Genomic DNA, 8918 nt, shown 5'->3' with positions numbered 1-8918 from the left:
CCCCGGATGAGATTTAGTCCTCACCCAATAGAACAAGCAAAGTTCCACTCCGTTATTTTATTGATCTGTGTGAATTTCTTGCATCTCACATTTGCAACCATCAGTACACGTGACTTGTGCTGTGTCCTGGAAATTCCAGCCATCAGAAAAGACAAACCCCTTCCTTTTTCTTTATCTCTGCCTTTGATCTGGTTCATCTCTCTGTGAAATGCTTATCTATCATCATTTATCATTTATTTATCAGTCTTCTTTAGCCATCATTTGTCACTGTCACTGACATTAATGTTCACCTTTATTTGCCTGCTGTTTATCTATCTGTTATTTGCTTATTATTTATTCATCTTGCTCCTATTCATTGTTTTGTCGATTGGTTATTTGTTGTGGATCTGTCATTTATCTGCACATATTGACCTGTCATTTTCATGATCATTTTATTACACTTTGATAGTTTTTTCCAGCATTGGTCTTATGTATTATTAAAATATTCCTGCCTAATGCACTATTCATTTATCTGTCCATTATGCTTTAATTATTCTAATTTTTTAACTTATCTTTTATGTTATCATTGCAAGGTTAAGACGAGTTTTCAACTATACAATAATGGCGCAGATGAATTTAAAGGTATTTTTAACATTAATGGTGATGTGAATGATTTGGAACAGTCATCATGGAAGTTTACAACTGTTAGCCCATACACAAGCAAGAACAAAAATAGAAAGAGGATTGGGGATTCTGGACCCCCTTTCACGAAAACTCCAAATCCCACTAAGCCACTAACTTCTGAGTAGGTATCAGACCTCATAGAATTTCATGCTGAAATTTATTAGCATCCGATTGTCCAAGAACAACCTGATGAAACAATGTTCTTCAGTCCTCGGTGCAAAACATGCATGACCATACATAACACACAATACATACAAAGGACAAATATAAATATTTGGAAACAATGAAGGATACCCAACAGTTGTGGCAGGAGCTAAATGATGTAACCTGCTACAAACCCAAATCCAGTATGGTAGGAGATGGCCAAGCTGCATTCCCAGATGAACTCAATGCCTTCTACCACCTGATTCAGCCATAAGAATAAGGAAGAACCACCACTGTGAACTCTCATGTCCTTGATGATCCTCTCCTCTCCATAGCCGAGGATGTCTTCAGGAGAGTGAATGGATCACCAGGTCGAGTATTAAAAATCTGTGCTGACCAACTTGCCAATGTATTCACGGATATCTTTAACACCAGCAGGGAGGCACCCACCTGTTACTGGTGCCCAATAAAAATGTGGTAACCTGCCAAAACATCAATCAACCAATCACTCACATTAACGGTGATGAAGTGTTTTGAAAGGCTGGTGTCGAAGCAGATCAGCTCCTGTCTGAATGGTGACATGGATCCATTCCAATTCACCCATCATAGCAGCAGGTCTATGGCGGATGCCATCTCAAAGCCCTGGAACATCTGTACAGCAAAAATGCATACATTAGGATGCTCTTTATCAACTACAGTTTGGCATTTAACACCATCATTCCCCCAAAACTGATCAAACTCCAAGACCTGGGAGTCGACACTTCACTGTGTAATTGGATCCTGGATTTCCTCACCTCCACACCACAATCAGTGCAGATTGGTATGAACTTCTCCTCCACAATCTCCATCAGTACCGGAGCACCACAGGGCTGTGTTCTTATCCCTCTGCTCTACTCACTTTATACCTACGACTGTGTGTCCTGGCTCAGTACCATCTACAAATTCGCTGATGATACCACAGTAGTGGGTCATGTAAAAAGGAGTAATAAGCCAGGATACAGGAGGGAGATTGAAAACTTGCTGAATGGTGCACCCACCACAAACTCACACTCAATGTCACCTAAACTAAGGAGCTGATTGTTGATCTCAGGAAGGGAAAACCAGAGGTTTACAATCCAGTGATTTTTGGGGGAATCACAGGTTGAGAGGGTGAGCAAATTTAAGTTTTTGGGAGTCACTATCATAGGGGATCTTTCCTGGACCCAACACACTAGTGGCATCGTGAAGAAAGTACGTCAGCACCTCTACTTCCTCAGGAGTTTGCAGAGGTTTGGTATGACACCAGAAACCCTGGCAAATTTCTATAGATGTGTGGTGAAAAGAGTGCTAACTGGTTGCATCACGATCTGGTATGAGGACACCAATACCCATGAGCATAAAGCCCTTCCAAAGTAGTGAACACAGCCCAGGACATCACAGGCAAAACCCTCCCCACCATCAAGAGCATCTACAGGGATCGCTTCGATCAGAGACCAGCAGCGATCATCAAAGATCCACACCACCCAGCACACGCTCTGTTCTCGCTGCTGCCAGCAGGAAACAGGTACAAGGTTCATGCCACCAGGTTCAGGAACAGCTGCCACCCCTCCACCATCAGACTTCTCAACAACAAACTGAATCAGGGACTTAATTAAGAACTTGTAATTTTGCACTTTATTGATTTTTTTCCTCTCTGCATTGCACAGTCGTTTTACATTTCTTTATTTGTTTACATGAGTTAATTTTTTTTGCACTGCCAGTAAGTGGTAATTCTGCCATTTCCACATGATACAGTGTAACTTCCCAAAATATTCAAGCAATATTGCCAAACAGTTCATTTCATTTAAACTCCATTTTATCTGAGAATGTTGAGAGGTAAATTCTGCTAAAACATACACCTTGTTTTGACCTGAAACATCGACTCTCTCTTGCCTTCCGTGGACCCTGCCTGACCCATTGAGTTCCTCGAGCACTCTGTGTTTGGCTCCAGATTACCTGCATTTGCTCTGCTGGTGATAACTATGACAGAGTACATAGATATGTTTTTGGGAGATAAATTGGGAAAGGTTTGTTAGAGTAGGTCACATACAAACAGTTTAAAACAGTTCTTATTTGAAATACTGGAGCTCTGCCCCATGCTAGACCTATCGGCTATACAGCTTTTACAAGAACTTTGAAGAGCACTCAGGAGACTTCACTAATGGATTGTGCTTACAAAAGGCAACAGATGAGAGATCTTGTTGGATCTGCAGATTGTCTGCCGATGTCCTAAGAGGGTCATGTGGTTTTACAAGCAGAGAGAGTTAAACAGGCTTTCTCAGAGAGGGTGTGTGAGAGAGAGAGAGAGAGAGAGAGAGAGAGAGAGAGAGAGAGAGAGGGAGAGAGAGAGAGAGAGGGAGAGAGAGAGAGACAGACAGACAGACAGACAGACAGACAGACAGACAGACAGACAGACAGAGAGAGAGAAAGAGAGAGAGAGAGAGAGAGAGAGAGAGAGAGAGAGGGAGAGAGAGAGAGAGAGGGAGAGAGAGAGAGAGAGACAGACAGACAGACAGACAGACAGACAGACAGACAGACAGACAGAGAGAGAGAAAGAGAGAGAGAGAGAGAGAGAGAGAGAGAGATCACTTCCACAGTGTTACAGCCAGCAGAAGTAGCTGGGTCTGGAACAGGTCAAGCTGGCAAGCTTTTGGAAAGCCCCATTTGGAAGACAGCCTGGTCAAAGGCCTTGTGGTTCATGCAAGAGGAGAAGACTGGCTGTCTAATGTTTCACTTGGAATAAGAGAAATGAAAAGGAACTCTGTGGAGACCTGAAAAAAGGAGATTATCATTTGGAGAACCCTGAAGGGGGTAAGTTTTGTCAGCAAGACACTGGAGTGGCTGATTAAAAAAGAATTAGTTGTGGATGTCCTGGAAACAACAAATCTCTCTCTGAAAACTGACAAGAACCTTCCTGAGCAGTAACCATTTACTTTTCAAGCACCAAAGCCAGGTGAACTTTATAAATGTTAAATTCTGTGCACAGTATAAGAATTGCCTGCAACCAGTGAACTTGGAGGGATGAGAAGTGAGATTGGACTGTGAACTAAAGAACTTTTCTGAACTTACACACACATTACACACACGTCCACTTAGAATTAGAAGGGGGTTAAGTTAGTTTAGTTAAGTTAAGTTAAAGTGTGATTCTACTTTCATGTTTAAAGATAATTAAAAGCAACTTTGTTTAAGTAACTATTTATCTTGGAGAATATCTATTGCTGCAGAGTTTATGGGTCCTCTGGGCTCATAACATAACATTCTCAATGCAAGCTCAGAAGCTGTTTTGCAGGGAAGCATGCAGAGATTTGCAAATGCCGGTGGAAACCCTGGTCTCAACTGTTGGCTCAATGAAAGCAGGAGGTATGCATCAACCTGCATCAAACAACCCATGCACAGACAAAGCCTCCTTATGAGTGATGCAAACTTATCGAGAGTGGACAAATTCCCATTACCTTGGCAGCACTCTCAAGGTCAGTCGACAATGAAGATAAAGTTAGCATCAGTATAGCAGAAGAGGCTAGTGGCCATGTTCACAGTATCTCATGCCGTGGTCACACCCACTTACTCTAAGCTTGTGAGACATGAAGAGTGTAGAGCAGACATGCGAGACAGCTTAACCACTTCCACATGACCCTGTTGGTGCAGGACACTTCACGTCAAGTATTGAGTGTGATTCCAGACAGCCCCAATTCTGTCCCAGACATACCACCCCAGCATCTGCATGCTGGTGAAAGAATCACCGCTGATTTCAGAGAATATCTGATGACACAGTTACTTCACGGAGAGCTGATTGAGGGCAAGCAGTCATAAACCCTCTCAGAATGTCCCTGACGAGATTCGACACTGAAACACACTGCTGAGGAGAGCAGCATTGGGTCATCCTGTTTTCATTCCTACATAAAAAAAAAGAAAATTCTATAACAGAGGAAGCACAGATGCAAAGAGGATCTTAGAAATTTAGGACCTTAAAACACTTGGCATCATTGCGAACTATAATACCCCCCTCACCACTCTCCCCACCCAAGCTCTCCTCTGATGGCTGTGCTATGTATCCCCAATTGACCGACCACCATGTCATCCCTTTGCCCACTTCTCGTCAACACTATTCCAAGCTCCGCACTAATCCCGACATTCAATTCCATCTGATCCAGGGCTGACTCTGATCCTGCACTTCAATCCCTTCCCCAACCTCTCTCCTGCTACCATTCTTCCAGCTCGTCCTCTACACTACTCCATGGGAACCCTACACCCCTCCCCCCTCATTTTCATTTCACTTCACGTAGAATAAAAATATTTTATGTTTTTTTTTAAATGCAGTTGGTAGGAGAGAAGTATGGAAGAAATCAAAGTGACTGCTTCACAGGGAAAGAGGGGAGAGCCCATAAACTGTGAGGAGAGTGTGAAGGAGGCCATCATCAAATAAAGAGTGGCTTTTCCACCCCATTTCCTGCCTGCTCAATCCTCTTCAAATGGTGCAGGATCCATCAATGCTCCAGAGAGGATTTGTTAGGATGTTGCCTGGATTGGAGAACACATCCTCTGAAGCAAGGTCGACAGAATAGGTGGTGGAAGAAGCAGACAGAACCATACTCCTTGTGGGAAAGGGTGTCCCAGAAGGGGAGAGTAATGGCATGCGTTGCCCTGTCCATGGATGGTCATTTGGTGCACAGGAAAACCACCAAGAGAAACTCAAGGCCTCACAAACCCTTATCTTCATTCAAAATGCTTTCCTTCCAGTATAGCATCAGGCAGAATGCAAGGAGTAACACAACAGAATTTAGTCAATATTACCTAGTGCTGATTAATTAATACAGTGACATTAATGCTGACACAATATTAAACCATCTCAAGGTGGAAATGATTGAAGTCAACCACATTACAAGTCTTTTGCTGACAGAATGATCGAAATTATCACTTGACATTTTGACAAATCACACAAAGAAAGCAGCTAATGTAAAACCCACATGTACTGGTGGAGATATTGCACTGTTAGTTCCTTGGAGGCAACTGTACCAGTGTTTGAAAGATAGATGTCCTGCAACTCTTCCCTGAGCACCGGACCTGATATCCAGCTTGAAAGATGGTTTTACTGATATACTTTGGTCCTTTTATGTTATTCTTAAATACAGAGCTTTTGAGTCACAGTTTGACAAAGGAACTCCAATTCCCATTCATGATAATCCCATAACTGTGGTAGGGGTTGGATAGGAGGGACAAGACTGGAAGCGAGCCCAAGTAAATTTGACTCCATGTTAAAACTTTCTTTTGTACTTTCAATGTAGAGGCATTGATGGTGAACTGTTGTGTGTGGTTACGCAACCAGAAGAGCGAAGCAGGATAAGAGGCGAAGTCTACATGTTTGTGAAAGGCATAGATAGCGTGGACAGCCTGTTTCCCAGGCTGGGAATAGCAAACACCAGAGGACATCTGCGCAGGGAGGAAAGTTTAGGAAAGTTTAGATCTAGAGTTGTGGGGGCCAGGAATGCCTTGTCAGGGGTGGTTGGGGAGGCTGGAAAAATAGTGGGTCTTAAGAAACTCTTAGGCAGACACATGGATGAAAGAAAAATACAGGCTTATGAGGTAGGGAGGACTTCCTTTTTTGTGGTGGGCACAACATTGTGAGTCAAAAGGTCTGCACTGTGCACTGCACTATGACTTGCCCATCACAGATTATATTGTTTCCTTTTGCCCTCTTCTGCATTTTAAACAGTGGTACCAGGTTGGCAGTTGTCTATTTTTACCGTGTCTGAAGATGCACTCAGTTTGGATTAGAAAATGAAAGTCTAGGACATTTCCTATTTTTTCTTAACCGAGTACCCTTGGAAACATTAAGTTGAGAGATGCAAAAGTTTACAGAGGCTGGAACCTGGATCAATAATAAAATGCTGGAGGTATTGAACAGGCTAATCATCATTTGTGAAAGGGAGAGATGGTGGACAGCCATCAACTTTTCCCCATGGTGAATGGAGCAAACACCTGAGAACATCTGTGCAAGATGAGAGGAGGGAAGTTTAGGGGAGACGTCAGGGATAGGTTTTTTACAGAGAGCAGTGGGTGCCTGGAATGCATTACCAGGAGTGGTGGTGGAGGCTGGTACAATAGGGACATTGAAAAGACACTGAGAAAGGCACATGTATGTAAAGAAAATCAAGGGTTTTGGGTTTGAGGTTGAGTAAGTTGGACCACATCACGGGTGGTAATGTTCTTTGTTAAAATGGACCACCAATCTTCTTCAATCAGCTTTTCGACCACTACCCAAAACATCTTCCTTTCTCCTCCTTTTCTGCCATGTATGGTGAACTGCAGAGAATGAAGTTTCAGGAGATTCATCTCTGGCTCGACACCACATTCTCTGTGACCAAACCAAAGGCTGAATTTTACCAAATTATTGGTTTACTCTTGTGACACATTACCAATATAAGGGTTTCAGTTCCAATTTTCTGTGCCGTGCTTTTTTCCCAGTGCCGTTCACCCCAATGATCAATTGCCATTGAACTTTTGTGGTCTGAATTAGCACTTGTTCTTGATTCCTAAACCAATATATAAACAGTATATGAGTGATTTTAAAGGTCGCAATCAAAGAAAAACTCTCTGGTTTGTTTATATGTAAAAATAAATCTCCAACTCTGCAAAAAGCACAACATAGCCAATGGGTGACTTTGAAAGTATAATTGCTGTTCTTGTGTGGTATATATAATAACTTTGCATTAATTTCCCATGAGTAAAAGCGTATTAATAGTGTTGGTTCAAGGATATGTGATATTCACGATCTCTGAAAAGTCAAAAGTCCCCATCCCCTCCCTCTAAACCTCACATGCAGCACATGGACAACTAGGAATAGGAAATCAAACTGCCATGCCCTTGGTAATTTGTAGGATACTTGACAATATAAAGAACACTGGGACCTTGGGACCCAAATCCATAGATCTTTCAAGGTGGCTGCGCAGACTGATCGTGCAGTTAAGAAGGCCTATGGTACCTTGTGATTCATTAGCCAGGGGATTGAGTTCAGCTCTATAAATCTCTGGTGAGACCACACTTAAAATATTGTCTTCAGTTCTGGTAATCTCAGAATCAGAATCAGGATTTATTGTCATGAACAAGTCATGAAATTTGGTGCTTTGCAGCAGCGTCACAGTGGAAACATTCATATTATCACCATCTTAAGACATTACTATAAAAATAGAATAAAATCATAATAACTATAACAGGGCAGGAAAAGTAAGGCTGTGTCTTTGGTTCATTGATTATTCAGGAATCTGATGGCAGCGGGGAGGAAGTTGTCCCTGTGCCGCTGAATGCTCGTCTTTAGACTCCTGTACCTTTTCCCCGATGGTAGCAGAGTGAAGAGGGCATGGCCTGGGTGAAAGGGGTCTGTTTTATTAAGACATGGCCTCATGTAGACATACTCGATGGAGTGAAGTCCAGTGCCTGTGATGTCGCAGGCCGAATTAACGACCATCTAGACTTTATTCTTGATCTGAGATTTGGCACCTCCATACCAGGCAGTGATGCAACCCACCAGAATGCCCTCCACGGTACACCTGTAGATGTTTACGAGAGTCTTCAGTGACATACCTGAACCACCTCAGACACCTCACAAAGTATAGCCGCTGGCGAGCCTTCTTTGTGACTGCATCAATGTGGAGGCTTCAGGACAGATCCTTGGAGATGTTGACACCCAGTAATTTGAAGTTCTTGACCCTCTCCACTACTGAGCCTTCGATGAGGACTGGGTTGTGTTCCCCTGACTTCCTCCTGAAGTCCACATTCATTTCCTTGGTTTTACTAACATTGAGCGCAAGGTTGTTGTCATTACACCATTCAACGAGCTGATCTTTCTCCCTCCTGTACGCTTCCTCATTGCCATTTGTGATTCTGCCGACAACTGTGGTGTCATCAGCAAACTTGTAGATGGCATTGGAATTGTGCCTGGCCACACAGTCATAGATGAATAATGAGTAGAGCAGTGGGCTAAGAAGTGCTCCTGTGGATGATCAGTGAGGTGGAGGTGTTGCCAATTTGTACTGACTGTGGTCTTCTGAAGAGAAAGTTAAGGATCCAGTTGCAGAGGGGGGTGAAGAGGCCCAGAG

This window comes from Narcine bancroftii, chromosome 4, assembly GCF_036971445.1.
Source record: "Narcine bancroftii isolate sNarBan1 chromosome 4, sNarBan1.hap1, whole genome shotgun sequence".
NCBI classification, from domain to species: Eukaryota; Metazoa; Chordata; class Chondrichthyes; order Torpediniformes; family Narcinidae; genus Narcine; species Narcine bancroftii.
Note: the sequence above shows the minus strand (reverse complement) of the source record.